Here is a 16486-nt window from a genome sequence, read left to right as displayed (position 1 = left end):
GAGTCCTTTGATGTTGCTAGGACTAAACCAACAATGATCAAAATTAGATAAAATACAAAGAGATATAGACAAACCGTGGGAGAGTAGGAGTCTCCAAGGCTAGTCTTCCATCATGCTATCATCACTTCCCTCATGAGAAGTAGAGATATTACCACTTTCCTTGTCACTTTCTTCATCGCTTTCACCATCTTCACCATCCCTTTCTTCATCTCCACTTGCTTCTTCCTCAATATTATCATCCATTTCTTCACCATTTCCAACAACCTCATTGTCTTCCACCACGTCCCTAGATGCACCCGGAAATAAGGCTTCTTTATCCGCCCAACTAGGCAAAGGACAAGATGGATCAAGGAGTCCTTGCCTAGCTAGATGTAAGAGGGGAGGATATTGAGCCAAATAAGCATTCTTCCGATCTTCATAAGCTTGCTTGTGCATGGCTTGCATAAGAAGAGTGACATAGTCTTTCCTAATTTCAATTCCTTGCGGTTTGAACTCTTCATACACAAAGGGGTAAGGCGGTATAACAATGGAAGAGGATGATTTGATTTTGGTGGATTTTGTTGAGGGTTTTTATTTTTGTGATGGAAGGGATGAGGGTTTTGATGTTATGGGTAGTGTTTGTGAGTGAATGAATGAATGAATGAAGGTGGGGTGGGGTATTTAAAGGAATCGAGATTTTCGAAAACGCAGGGGCAATCCGTGCGGATTGGGCGCAATCCGTGCGGATTCTACAGCTTCAAAATTTCAAAATCCCGCCTAGAGACGGGCGGATTCTGGGGAATCCGCTCGGATTCTTCGTGATGGGACGGGCGGATTTCGTTCAGGACGGACGGATTCTGGTCCAGAGAATTTTTCTTTGTTTTTCTTCAGCTGCAAGACGGGCGTCTTGTAAACAAGACGGACGGATTCTGTGAGACGGGCGTCTTTCCAGAAATCCGCTCGGATTCTTTGACAGTCAAGAATTCTTCAATTTCAGCTCAGCCCAGGACGGGCAGATTCTCAGCAGGACGCTCGGATTCTTTGGAGACGGGCGGATTCTCAGGAATCCGCTCGGATTCTTGTCCTTTGTACCCGGATTCACTTCATTCGTGCACAATGCATTTCCCTTTACCATTCTTCCATTCTTCTTCATTTCTTGTGTTCTTCATTGTGGGGGCACTACTAAGGCATGAATGGCCTAGGCAATTGCCATCCCCACACTAAGGTAAAGCACTACACATCAATTAAAATCATTAGTCCCTCCCTCACTTCTCTCTTTCATGACAATTATTTTGATCAAAGTAAATAAAAATCCAAAAATGACAAAAATGCAATACAAGAATTGAAATGTAAGTTAGAGAGTTAGAAATATTTACAAGTGGTGGTTTAGGGAGGACTCCACCAAACTCTCATTCTTGATGAGATGTCAAGGGGGCATGTTCAAGGTGTTGTTGATGTTGCTCAACACCTCGAAGAAGTAATTAAAAGCTTGTTCATTGTTATGGTAGAGGTCCTCAATAGACCGTGGCCCTTGTTGTTGATCATGATCGATGGCATGCCCAATGTAGGGATTAAAGATCCCTTCAAATTCGTCGTCCCAAAGACCACAAACTTCATTGAGTTGATCATTGAAAATCTCTTGCTTAGATGGAGACAACTCTCCCAATTTCTTCTCTTGGCCAATGAGGCCGTTTTCTTTTTCCTTGGTTGATTTTGATGAGCTTTGCAAGCTCTCCTTGTCACAATTCACTTGCTCTTTGAATGGAGCATCTTCAACTTTCTTCCTCCATTGGAGTTCCGATTTCTTCCTCTCATCCTTTCGGCTATAATGATCAATCATGAAACATGGCTCATGCAAACGAGGAGCTCTCATGGTCTTGTCAAGATTAAAAGTTATGCTTTCATCTCCTACTTCTAGAGTGAGCTCTCCATGTTTCACATCAATCACCGCACCCGCGGTGTGTAGGAAAGGTCTTCCTAAGATGATTGGAATGTTGGAATCTTCCTCCATATCAACAATGACAAAGTCTACCGGGATGAAAAACTTCCCAATTCGCACGGGGACATCTTCCCATATCCCTAATGGTGTCTTCGTCGATCTATCGGCCATTTGAAGAGTGATATTGGTGCATTTAAGCTCTCCCATTCCCAACCTTTTACTCACCGAGTACGGCATGACACTCACACTAGCCCCTAGATCACATAAGGCTTTGTTGATCGTTGTGTCGCCAATGGTACACGGTATTGAGAAGCTTCCCGGATCCTTTAACTTTGGAGGTGAACTCCCTTGAAGTATTGCACTACTCACCTTAGTGAAGGCGATAGTCTCAAGTTTCCGGATCGACTTCTTCTTTGTGAGGATATCTTTCATGTACTTTGCATAGGCCGGAACGTGATTGATTAATTCCGTGAATGGAATTGAGACTTCTAAGTTCTTCACAATTTCCATGAACTTTCCAAGTTGATCATCAAATTTGGGCTTGGCTTGACGACTTGGAAAAGGAAGTCTAATCACAATGGTCTCCTTCTCTTTGGCTTTGTCTTCATTTTTCTTTGAACTTTCTTCTTTTGATGATTCCCCTTCTTTGGGACTTTGGACAACTTCTTCCTTTTCACTAGCTTTCACAACTTCATCCTCAACTTACTCCTTCGGTGCTTCATATCTTGTACCACTTCTCAAGTGAATGGCACTAACCGTTTCATGTCTAGGGGGATTACTTTGAGGTGGTAATTGCCCCTTTTGTCTTTGTGAGCTTGAAGATGTTAGTTGAGTCAATTGTGTTTCCAACATCTTGGTGTGAGCTAGAATGTTGTTGATGGTGGTGTCTTTTGCTTGGCTATCTTTTTGCATTTGAGTGAAAAATTCTTGTTGATTCTTTTGCATTTGGAGGACCGCTTTTTGGACATCAAAACCTTGGTCATTTTGGTGATTGTATGGATTTTGATTTTGGTAACCTTGGTTTTGATTGTAAAAGGGTCTTTGATTTTGGGTTCTCATGGGTGGTGGAGTGTATGTTGTTTGAGGGTTTTGAACATTTTGGCTTTTGTATGAGAGATTTGGATGGAACTTGGTGTTTTCATTGTAAAAATTTGAATAAGGGGTGCCACTTTTGTAAGCTTGGAAAGCATTAACTTGTTCGGTTGTTCCCCTACACTCACTTGAGTCATGACCCATAGTTCCACAATTCTCACATATCCCACTTGGGATTGATGAGGATGCCGTCATGGCATTGACATGATGCTTTGATGATTTTGAGTTTTCCTCAAGTCTAGCCATAGCTTGTTCAAACTTCAAGTTGATTGTGTCAATGTGAGCACTAAGTTGAGCACCCAATTGAGTAACGGAGTCCACTTCATGCTTTCCTCCTCTAGTAGCCTTGCGAGGTCTACTATATTGTGAATTATGGACCGCCATTTCCTCAATCTTGTTCCATGTTTGATTGTCATCAACTTCGGTGAACATTCCATTTGATCCCATATTGAGAATGTTCCTTGAATCTTCAAAAAGACCATTCCAAAATTGTTGCACTAAAAACCATTCGCTAAGTCCATGGTGAGGACATGAGCGACAAATACCTTTAAACCGCTCCCAAGCTTCATACAAAGATTCTTCATCCCTTTGCTTAAAACCCGTAATTTGAGCTCTTAGCATGTTAGTCTTTTCCGGTGGATAGAATTTTTTGTAGAAAGCTAGAGCTAACTTCTTCCAAGAATCTATTCCAAGGGTGGCCTTATCAAGGCCCTTCAACCATTGCTTTGCGGTGCCGATTAACGAAAAAGGAAATAAGACCCATCTTATTTGGTCTTGAGTCACGCCCGTTTGAGAGATAGCTTCACAATAATCGCAAAAGGTTTCCATATGAGAATGAGGGTCCTCACTAGGCATTCCCCCGAATTGGCTCCTCTCAACTAGTTGGATGAAGGCGGACTTGGCTATAAAGTTTCCGGTGAGATGTTGTGGTGTAGGAGTACCATTTGGTAGATCCTCCTCGGTGGGTATAGAGTGTGACGAGAATTTAGGCATTGTAGGTGGATTTTGTGGGGTATTGTTTGATGGGTTCTCTTCTCCTTCTATTGCGAAAGGATTGACAAACTCACTAGTGGGTTGAACAACTTCACCAACACCTCCCAAATTCCTCCTAACAAGTCTCCTATTATTCGTCAAGGTTCTTTCGATTTCACGGTCAAAAGGTAACAAATCTCTTTGTAACCTTCTAGACATGCAAAATTTCAAACAACTCAAAAACAATTAGAACAAACCTTGAGGAGTTTTACTTCCCCAAGGTGAAAAAGACACAACTAATAACAATAAAAGAAATCTTAAATCTATTAAACACCGTCCCCGGCAACGGCGCCATTTTTGATCGAGTCCATTTGGTGTTCACAATTAAGCATATGTGGTCGTTGGTCAATGGTCGATACAAAACACAATTTATAGCTCAACAAGCAACTCTACTATTAGCAAAGTGGCAAGTAAAGGTCGGATCCCAAGGGACGGGTATTGAAATGAGAATTCTATTGTAACTAGTAGTGTCTAGGGGGTGTCACAAATTGGGTTGATGCAGAAGGTTACTAAGCTAAAATAGCAATGAGAATAAACTAGCAAGATGAATAAAATAAGGGGTGTAAACAATTGATTAAAGGCACTAGGGTGTCATGGGTTCATAGGGGAATCATGGGATATGATCATACAAACATGTTCTCAAATTATAAGCAAGCAATTATTGTTGTGATGGATTGAGTTGGGTTATATCTTACAATCCTAGGAAAGTTTGGGTCCCGGAGCCGAATCGATTAGATTGTACAACACCTACAAGTCGACTTAATCTTTCCTACTCAACACATGCATGGTCTAACAAGACTCGAGTTGGGTTATGTCTTACAAGTCAAGTTGAAAGGATAGAAGATGATAGTAAATGCAAGGATTCATAGGCTTAGCATTTCATCAAACATAACATGTGCATGTATTAAGATCAAAACAAGCAAGCAAATAAGATATGAAAGCATATTGATTTAAGCATGAATCATTCCCCATGTTGGTTTCACCTAATCACCCATTAAACCCTAGCTAAGAGACTACTCACTCATTATCATGTTGATCATGCAAGGAAGGTTGTCAATCATACTAACATAATGAAACATGATGAATAAATGAAAGTAATTAGCAATAATTAAAAAAGGGATTAAGAGATTATACCTACTAATGATTCCAATAATAAAGCAAGAATAATAGAAGTACTTGAATCCTAGATTGAGAGGTTGTCAATCTCCCAAAATAACCCAAATAATCTTCAATTACCCAAAATAAAGCAAGAACAAGAGAGAAATTAAGAAACTAGATCTTGATTAGAACTTGATTAATACTTGATTACAATATTAAAGAGAGATTTGATTGATATTACTACTCTAATTATTGATAAAAGGAACATGCTCCTCTAATTAGACTAATGGGGTATTTATAGTGAAAATTAGGGAGGATGCATTAGGGTTAACTAAGGGCTAAACTAGTAATTACACTTTTTTAAGTTGAGCAAGGAGACTCCGGTATTGTCCGAGAGAAGGGAGTCTCAAATCGTGGCTTGAAGAATGAAAACGTGCTGTACTGAAATCCGTGCGGATGGGAGTCGGGACGGCCGGATCTGGGCTGGGAATCCGAGCGGATCTTTGGGCAAGACGCTCGGATTGGCGAGGTGGAATCCGAGCGGATTCCTTTGAGGGACGCTCGGATTGGGCTGGACGGACGGGCGGATTGTGTACAATCCGTTCGGATTGTTGGGCAGCGTCAATTCTTCTTCTTTTTCTTCCCTTTTCTTCATAGAATCCTTGGGGATTTCCTTGGGGACTCAAGGATCCTTTCTCAACAATGCTCTTCTACTATGATATGTACAAAGGCCTTCTAGTCTTGTCTCTCCTTGATGCTTGGTCATTGAATACAATCAATTTAGCCTCGTTTTGCCATGAAAATGCAAGATTCTTACTCCTTTCCTACCAAGGGATCAAAATCTCAAAGAATATGCAAAACAAAGAACTAAAGATAAGAAATGACCCAAATAGGCACTAAAAAGCATGGAAACAATGGTAATTCGGGGGCTAAATATGCGCCAATTATGGTCACATCAGTGTTGCCAAGGGTGAAACTTGAACAAGGTTAGGGAATAGTTTATATGAGACAGTTGTCGGTTTTCATTACTCGATCTTCTTAGATCGTTTTATTCGGCCTTCCTAGGCCCAACCCAACCCATTCGACCAATCCTTTCGTCTGGACGGTCCAAATTCTTATCTGGGCCTAAGGATGGATAGCGATTGACGTCAACCATACCATGATGCTTACTCATGTTTGTATCAAGGGCTTTCACTACTCGAGGAAATGGACTAGGAACCGGCCTTACTCATGTTCGGCGCGGACCTCTCCACAGACCAGGGTTTGATCGCTCGGTATGGCAACCCACCCTTTTAAACCAAAACCCTTCTAAATGCACTCAGCATACCGTTATAATTCATGTATAAATGCTTGTACCATATGTGAACACCATTTTGTAAACAAACTATGACGAATTTTTGTAAAATCAAAACCTTTTCAAATGTAAACCTTTTTTTTCGAAAATGGTCCAAATTAGCGCAAAATAAGTCGAAACTCTGTCCAAATCTACAGTCAAAATTCGGGCCTCAAAACCCATTTCCAAACCTCACTTCGAGTCAACACTCCTACAACTACACTACAGTTGTTAGGACAAACATTTCCAAACTTCGTCATTTTCAAATCACACTTAACACAAGTGGCACACTCCCACTTCACGAGTCGAGTCTTTTCCTTGAGTAAGTGTGCTAGAATGGTCGATCGTGTTTTGATTCGTCGTCGATCTCTTATCCAGTTCCCAAGATGCCTGGAACTAGTACCACAAGTCAGAGTGGCCAACCTCAAAATGGTAATGATCAAATCCTAGCTGCGCTCGCTCGTCTCCAAACAAGCCAAGACCAAGCCTACGATCGCCTGAATGCTATCGAAGGCCGAATTGTTGCTGTCGAAACTAGACTCCCTCCTGCAGAAGATGATATTTCTAGCGAAGTTGTGCATGATAATCTTTTACCCTTCATTGGGCCACAAGAAATCAACCCTCCAGTAGGTCTTACCGAAGCTGAAAAGCGACTCCAATACTTAGAGGAACAACTAATGTACCTTAAGGGAGATTACATCTACCGGGAAAATAATCGCAAGTATGAGGCTGTGAATGCTCAATTGCCAACCAACTTCAACATGACTGACATCCCAAAGTTCAAGGGACACGAAAACCCTTTGAACCACATTCGTGCTTTCAAAGTCTACATGTCTATCAAAGGCATCAAACCTGAGATGTTCTTAAGGATCTTTCCTTCATCTCTCGACACCATTCCCAAGCAATGGTTCTACTCTTTGGAGCATAAGAAGATTGCCACCTGGGACGACGCCGCAATTGAATTCACTAAACAATACGCGGATAATGCTGAAATCCAAGTCAACATGCGCACTCTAGAGGTTCTTACCCAAAATGAAAAAGAAGGCTTCACCGACTTCCTAAGTAGGTGGAGGAAGACTAGCACACAATTAGTTGAACGTCCAGATGAAGCAACCCTTGTGGAGAAATTTCTGGATAACTTGAGACCTATTTATGCAAACCACTTGAGGTACCAAAACATAAAAACCTTCAAAGATCTAACTGTGCTAGGGACAAGAATCGAAGATGACATCCATAAGGGGCTCTTGTCCAAAACAGTAGGTCGTGGATATCAAGGCTCAACGAGTCGTTCTTATGGCTCTACTAGCAAGACTGATGAGGTTAACCTTCTTGAATCATCAAAGAAGAATAACCTGCAAAGGAAGTTCACAAACATTGGCGATACCTACTCCAATGCTCTGAAAATATTGATGAAACAAGGTAAACTCCAACCCATAGGACCTACACCTCACCCAGAAAAGAAGTCTAAGTTCTGGGATGAAAATGCATACTGCGAATATCATAGAGGTAAAGGGCACGATACAGAGAAATGCTTCAAGCTAAAACATGTTCTTCGGGACATGATCGAAGATGGTCGTTTACCTATACCTCCTGGAGGTAAGCCTAACAATACTCAGAATCCTCTTGGAGTTCTGATGATTTCAGATGAAGAATCCACCTTGGATTGTTCACACCTCATTTCTCCAATCGAAGACGAAATTCATGCATTAGAAAGTGAGGGGAGTTACTCCACCATTTCTCCTACTGTCACCGATTTTATTGCATGGGCAAAGAGTGTGAGTAGACAAGTTTCAGAGCTGGAAAATGTAGTAGCATCCCTCCGTAATCCAAGCACCATACCCAAGGAGAGCGTGCCACTAAATCTGTCTCAAAATTCTACAATGTAAGAGGTAGTCGCCGTAGTTGACAGTCTAGTCGACCAAATAATCAGTTTAGAAGCTGAGATCATAAGATTGAGAGAGCTTACTAATGTCAACGGAATATGGGTCGATGACGATGAAGATGAATACCTCACTGAACACTATCTCGTCAAGGTTAGTGAAGATATAGTCAAAGCTAGCGAAGATCAAGATATAGACCACCTTACTCGCTCAGGGCGTCCATATCAAAATGTTTCTCAAAACAATCCTATAACTAATGGTCCAGTTACTAATACCAATGTCATCACACCAAATGATGGCGAAGACACATCTACTGAACATTTGCTAAAGCAACTACAGAAGACAAAGGTTGATCTTTCAGTCTGGCAACTAGTGGCAAGTTCATTTCCTCATCGCCAAGCTTTACCGCAAGCCTTGCCTAAATTAAATGTGGCACACAACTCTACGCCCGACGACGTAGTCAACTTGGTCTTCCAAGATTCAACTAAGCTAAGTAACCCAGTCACTTTCTCAGATGAGGATTTGCCTCCCTTCGGCGCCAGTCACAACCTAGCTCTATACATTAGCGTCATATGCTTAAAGAAAAACGTGCCAATGACATTGGCAGATGATGGCTCTGCAGTCAATGTCATACCATTGAAAACAGCATACAAGTTGGGCATGAAAGAATCAGATTGGACTCCTACAAACTGTTGGGCCCTAAATTATCCTGCCTGACCTGATATAGGCCAGACAACAGCCAAGGACAATTCCCAGGAATTAGATAACTAAAATCAGGCATTACTTCAACACGGATAGGCACCAAGCAGGAGTTCATAAAAGACAGGCGAAAGACAACCAGCAGCCTGAAAAGGAAAAGCACCAGGCTACTTCAGGCAACAAACAGGCAGTTTATGAATATTCCCTACAAAAAAGGAAGACCAATTCAAGAAGCCAAAAGATATAAGAAGCAGTCAAAGCAACGGCTAGTCTAAAGGCAACCACTTCCGAGTAAATAGGGCACATTCCCTATTTACCAGGAAACCCTAAACAGCATAAGGAGACAAGGGAAATCAACTATAAAAGAGAAGAAAGGAAAATCAGAAGGAGAGAGAGATCACCCTCACTTTTACTTATATTTTTATATTCTTAAGCAATATATTCGCCTGTTACGCATGATATAAGAATACTCTGTCAGGCTACCTAAAATCATAGTAACAATCACTCCTGGCTTGGTGCCCGTGGTTTTTTCCCTTATTCCCAGGGTTTTTCCACGTATAAATCCTTGTGTCATTATTTATTAGTTTGTTTTACATTTAATTATATCAATCAGGCGAGTTATTCGAGTTAGATCACCCTACATATAAATCCCTGGCAGGACGCTCTAGATCAATAAAAAATCCTGCCAAAACAATTGGCGCCCACCGTGGGGCATCTAACTCAAAAATAATCAAAAGCCCACCACCAAATACCACAAAAAACTAAGAAAAAATGGCAGGAGATAGCATTGAGCAACAATTAGTCTGCTTGCAAAACAACATGATTGTTGGAGATTGAACAACTGAAACAAAAAATGATCCAGTGCTGAAGTCAAGTGGCAAAATTGAAAGAATCAGAATCCAGCCTAAAGATACAGCTGGGAGAAAAAGCTTCAGGATCAAAATTGAAAGTCCAGCCTGGCACACCATTCTCCTCCATCATAAGGAACATTGATTTCTCCAATATTGGTACTCCAACTCCATCAAAATCCAAAGCAGGAGAAGAAATGGACTCAGGAGAACTCCAAAATCAAGAACTCCAAGATCAGACTAACACGGCCATTATGATGGCTATGCTCCAGGAAATCCAAAAACTTCACGAGAGATTTGAAAAGATCCCAGGAGTTCCTACCCCAATTGAAGAAGCAAATTCGAAAGCTATCTTTGATTCACCCTTCGTGGATGAAATAGCAAAAATAGACTGCGAAAGAAATTTGTGATTCCCTCAATGAGAATCTATGATGGAACCACTGATCCACAAAACCATGTTGCCTATTACAAGCACAGGATGCTGGCAGCATCAATTCCCAGTGAACTACGTCAAGTCTGCATGTGTAAGGGATTTGGAACAACTCTGAACGGACCTGCCTTGCAATGGTACATAAACCTGCCAAATGGAAGCATCAAGTCCTTTGCTGACCTGGTCAATTCTTTCAATCATCAGTTTGCCAGCAGCAGGGAACTAGAAAAGAGATCCAGTGACCTATACAGGGTTAAACAGAAGCCTGGAGAATCCATCAGATCATACATGACAAGATTCAACAAAGAAAAAGTGTCAATCCCCAGATGTGATGTTGGAACAGCCGTTGAAGCTTTCAGGCAAGGGCTACCCCTGGACAGTGACTTCTACGATGAAATGACCATGAAGCCCTGTCATACCTTTGAAGATGTCCAAGCATTAGCCATAGGCTATATCAGGCTGGAAGAAGACAAAGGCTACAAGGCAGATAATGCTGACAACAACTCAGGATACGACAAAACCAACAGAAAAAGCTTTAACAACAAAGGAAGCAATTCCAGGCCATCTCCCTACACAAGACCTGACAGATCAGAAGTCAACTATACACATGAACAACGAGGTAACTCCTATACTTATCCTCCTGTCCAGGAATATAACTTCTCTGTTGACATTGCAGGATTAATCAAGAGGCTTGACCATATGGGAGACATTGTCAAGTGGCCAAAGAAGTCAGACAACCCCAACTCAAGAAAGGACACCACCAGGTGGTGTGAATTTCACATGGACATAGGTCACACAACAGAAGAATGCCTGGGATTACGGAGACAAGTGGCTTACCTGCTAAAGAAAGGATACCTGAAAGACTTGATGCAAACAAAGAACAGGGAAGATGATGGAACAAGAAGAAACACAGAAAGGCAACAACGTGACCTACCCCTGCACCACCCATTTATGAAGTCAAATTCATCAATGGAGGATCGAAAATTTGTGGCTTTGACCAGTTCAAATGCTAAGAAAATTGCCAGGGAGTCAAAAATGAAATCTCCTTTTAAACCTATCAATTTACCTCAAATTACTTTTGACGACACGATATATGGGGCATTCCAGGACCTCCACCATGACAGCCTAGTGATCACCATGCAAATAGGGACTGCACGTGTCATGAGAATCCTGATAGATGGAGGCAGCTCAGTAAACCTGATCATGCTTGATGTCCTTAAAGCAATGAAGATTGATGAAAGCCAAATCATAAAGAAGTCTAATGTCTTAGTAGGATTCAGTGGAGAAACAAGAAACACACTGGGAGAAATACGCCTGCCCACATATGTGGAAGGAGTATCTTCATATGAAAGATTTGGAGTCCTGGACTGCCTGTCATCCTATAATGCCATATTGGGAAGACCATGGATCCACAACGTAAGGTCCATACCCTCCACCTATCACCAATGCATCAAAATACCAACAGAATGGGGAGTAGCAACCATTAAAGGTGAACAAAAATCGCCCAGAATGTTATCTTTGAATCACTGAAGCCTTCCAAGGCAGGTAAGTCCCTCGCCTAGCAATTACAGTACCCTGTCAGGACAACTCATGTGGCAGAAACCAAAATGGAAACTGATCAAGTAATCTTAGACCCTGAGTACCCTGACAGGCATGTACTGGTAGGATCTGATGTCCCTGATAATATCATACCAGAATTAGTAAATTTTCTTAAAGGTAAATCTTCATGTTTTGCCTGGTCACATTTTGATATGACCGGAATAGATGCCAATATTATTACACATAAACTAAATGTTGATGAGTCTTATAAGCCTGTCCAGCAGAAAAGAAGAAAGTTTGCCGCTGAAAGACATGCTATCATTAATGAAGAAGTAGAAAAACTGTTGGACATGGGGATGATAAGAGAAGTCATGTACCCTAGCTGGCTAGCCAACGTAGTGGTGGTACAAAAGAAGAATGGCAAGTGGAGAGTTTGTGTAGATTACACAGACCTCAACAAAGCCTGTCCAAAAGACCCATTTCCACTCCCACACATAGACGCAATGGTGGATGCTACAGCAGGACATGAACTCCTAACATTCATGGATGCCTCAAGTGGATTCAATCAAATCAAGATGCACCCATCTGATCAGGAACATACTGCATTTATCACGGAAAGGGGCATATCTTTGCTACAAAGAATGCCCTTTGGCACGAAAAATGCAAAGGGCAACATACCAACGCCTGGTTAATACAATGTTTAAAGATCAAATAGGAGACACCATGGAAGTCTATATTGATGACATGGTAGTCAAATCAAAGAAAGCTGAAGATCATGTCAGGGACTTGGAAACAGCCTTTAAGATCCTAGAAGAATTCAATATGAAACTTAACCCATCCAAATGCCATTTTGGGGTATCCTCAGGAAAATTCCTGGGATACATGGTGACCAAAAGAGGAATAGAAGCCAGCCCAGAACAAATAAGAGCCATACTAGAACTGGAATCCCCCAAGTCAGTCAAATATATTCAAAAACTGACAGGACGAGTTGCAGCCCTGAATAGATTCATTTCCAGATCATCAGTAAGGTGCAAGGCATTCTATGACCTACTCAGGAATAACAAAGCATTCAAATGGTTGCCTGAACACGAGTCAGCCTTCCAGGAGCTCAAAACATACCTGACTACACCTCCGCTACTTGCCAAACCAGACAAAGGAGAACCCCTGACGGTCTACCTATCTGTCACAGAAACAGCAGTAAGTGGAGTCCTGACCAAAGAAAGTGATGGCCAACAGCATCCAGTCTATTATGTAAGTAAAAGTCTCCTAGACGCAGAAACCAGGTATGGACTACTTGAAAAATATGTACTTGCTTTAGTAATGTCCTGCACTAAACTTCGACCTTATTTTGAAAGTCACCCAATCATTGTAAGAACCAACTTGCCTATCAAATCTGTCTTGAGAAAGCCTGAGTTGTCAGGCAGAATGGCAAAATGGTCAGTACAAATCAGCACCTATGATATAACCTTTGAACCCAGAACGGCAATTAAATCTCAGGCACTAGCAGACTTCGTGGCTGAATTCAGTCCTACCCTAGAACCAGACCTCATAAAAGAGGTCAATCTCCTTGACACCCAAAAAACAGACCAGGAATGGACTCTCCATGTAGATGGGGCAACAAATATGAAAGGCACTGGCCTAGGATTAGTCCTAAAATCACCACAGGGAGACCTGATTGCACAGGCTATTAATTGTGAATTCAAAGCCACGAATAATGAGGCTGAATATGAAGCCCTGATTGCTGGATTAAAGGTATGTATAGAACTCGGTGTAGCCAATCTCAAGGTAAAAACTGACTCTCTCTTAATTTCCAATCAAATCAAAGGAGTATATGCTGCAAAAGATTCAAAGATGATACTCTATTTGGAATATGTCAAAAACCTTTGCAAAAAATTCAAAAACTTTGACATTGACCAAATACCAAGGGATTTAAATACCCAAGCAGATGCCCTAGCCAGCCTAGGATCAAACTTCAGCCCTGCTGTGTTTGACAAAATACCCATCGTCCACCTGCTGGAACCAACCATAGAAAGGCCTGAACAAATTTGCCCTATCCAGGAAGATACAACCTCCTGGACTAAACCCTACTATGATTGGTTCCTACAGGGGATACTCCCTACAAATAAAAACGAAGCAAGGGCCCTGAAAATCAGAGCATCCACTTATACCATTATAAATAACACCTTGTTTAAAAAGTCTCAGGCTGGACCTTACTTACGTTGCCTGGAACCAAATGAAGCCAGCCAGGTCATAGAAGACATACATAATGGATACTGCGGAAATCATAAAGGTGGAAGGAGCCTGGCAAGCAAAATTCTCAGGACAGGCTACTTCTGGCCAACCCTGAGAGCTGACTGCATAGCATATAGCTCAAAATGTGAAGCCTGTCAAATCCACTCCCCTTATATCCATCAACCATCAGAGCTACTACATTCCATCTCAGCCCCCTGGCCATTCATGAAATGGGGCATGGACATAGTAGGGAAGCTACCTCAGGCACCTGACAAAAAGTCTTCATGCTAGCAATGACTGACTACTTTTCCAAATGGATAGAGGCAGACTCTTACAGGCAAGTCAAAGAAAAAGATGTCATATCATTTATCAAAAGGAACATCATATGCAGATATGGAATACCTTCAGAAATAGTCTGTGATAATGGAACACAATTTGTGGGAAAAAGAACAGCTAATTTCTGTGCACAATGGAATATCAATCTAGTCACATCTACACCAGGCTACCCTAAAGCCAACGGCCAAGCAGAATCAAGCAACAAAGTAGTAATCGATTGCAAGAAAAAGCCGAAAAGAAGAAAAGGAAGATGGGCGGAAGAGCTCCCCTAGTCCTATGGGCCGACAGGACCACACCCAAAACAGCCACAAAGCCAAACACCATATTCCCTGGTCTATGGCTGAAGCGATAATACCAAATAGAAATTCATGTGTCAACTACCGAAACGGCTGAACACAATAGAAGAGAACATGCCCCTATTACAAGATAACCTACTCTTAACAGAAGAACTGAGAGATGCAGCCAAAGTCAGAATAGCCGCCTACCAACAGGCAGTAGCCAGAAGTTACAACAAAAATGTCAACATCAGAGTATTCAAAGAAGGAGACCTGGTACTAAGAAAAGTTTTCCCCAACACCAGAGAAAAGAACGCAGGCAAACTAGCCCCTACATGGGAAGGCCCGTACTTAATTGATTCAATAGTGGGACAAGGAGCTTACAGGCTACAAACTTTGGAAGGAGAAATGATCCCCAGATCTTGGAACATTTCCCACTTAAAACTATTTCATATCTGAGAAGCAGGTAAAACTACCCACCCTATATACATGTGCTAAATTCCATACCTGCTATGTGCTAAGTTCCCACTTAAAACTATTCCATACCTGCTATGTGCTAAGTTGCTTACCTGTTATTCATTTCACCCAAAACTTTATTTCAAATCCTGAAAACTTGTTTTACGCCTTCTTTTCACTCATTATATGTTACACTTTAGGCTTAAACAAATGTTCAGGATTGAGGGCCACCCCACCCAACCTGAACAGCATTTCTAAAAATGCTCTAATTTGGCACCCGCCCGCTGCGACCCGAAAAATAAACTGAGCTCGATACATAAAAAGACAAGTACAAAGGTGGAATAGACCATAGTACTTGTCAAAGAAGCCCTCCGACAGTGAGGGCCATAAGCCCTCCCGACCGCAACCATCCTCATTCTTAAAAGCCCTCCTGACAGGCAAATAAAGCCACCATTTCCCATAAACACAGGAATGAGGGCCATAAGCCCTCCTGACAGGCACTACTCTAACAAAAAATATCACATGAATGTACAGGTACAAATTCCATCCAAAAACAGCAAGAATCTCAAGAAAGGAAAGGATACATATATTAAAACCTACCCAGAAATACACCCCTCCCAGGCAGGAAGGTCACACCGTTTATCCAGGCAAAGCCAACAAAAACCAAAACAAATCCTAAATTATTTGTTCAGGGAACATCCCCCCCTGAATAGGCCAAAACAACACAAAATCCCACAAACAGAAACTAACCCACCTTGGACACGGTAGCAGAGCCAATCCCCTCATCAGCAGCCTCCTCTTCTTCATCTCCATCCCCTTCAACATCACTATTTTTCCCTTTGGATGGAGGAGAATCCACCTCCTCGTCAGCATGCAACTTGCAAAGTTCAGGATAAGTGGTATTAAGATCAGCCAACTCCTGATCAGGATTCCAAAAAGGCCTGACTTCAGCAGGCTCTTTCATAGCATCCACACGGCCCTTGCCAAAGAAATACAGTGTAGCATCTTTATACCTGGCCTGAACCTCATCCCTCTCTACAGCCAATTCCTCATTTACCTTTAACTGCTCCTGCATAGCCTTTTTTTTTGACCTTCAATTCTTCCCCGGGCAATATCAAACTTAGCCTGAAGAGCTTTTAGGGCATCCCGAGCGATTTCACTTAGAGACTCCACCAACAACCGAGCCTTCCCTGCCTCATTATCCTCCTTCAACGAATGATTCTCAGCCTTGGACACCTCCAAATCAGCTTTAAACTTGTCAGCATCTTTCTTCAAGATTTGTACCTCCCAATCCAAGGCATTCTTTAAACCATGGACT

The 16486-nt window shown here is 41.8% G+C and overlaps 1 protein-coding gene and 1 non-coding gene across 2 annotated transcripts in view; one reads left to right on the top strand and one right to left on the bottom strand.

Moving 5' to 3' along the window:
- The window catches only part of LOC141652765 (uncharacterized), a 275045-nt gene that overhangs the window by 222456 nt on the left and 36103 nt on the right, over window positions 1-16486 (bottom strand). The window lies entirely within an intron of this gene.
- On the top strand, window positions 3525-3631 carry LOC141654284 (small nucleolar RNA R71). The gene has a single exon (XR_012547845.1). It is a non-coding gene; the product is annotated as a small nucleolar RNA R71 (small nucleolar RNA).

The sequence above is a fragment of the Silene latifolia genome, chromosome 4 (assembly GCF_048544455.1).
Source record: "Silene latifolia isolate original U9 population chromosome 4, ASM4854445v1, whole genome shotgun sequence".
NCBI lineage: Eukaryota > Viridiplantae > Streptophyta > Magnoliopsida > Caryophyllales > Caryophyllaceae > Silene > Silene latifolia.
This window is presented reverse-complemented; position numbering and strand designations above follow the sequence as displayed.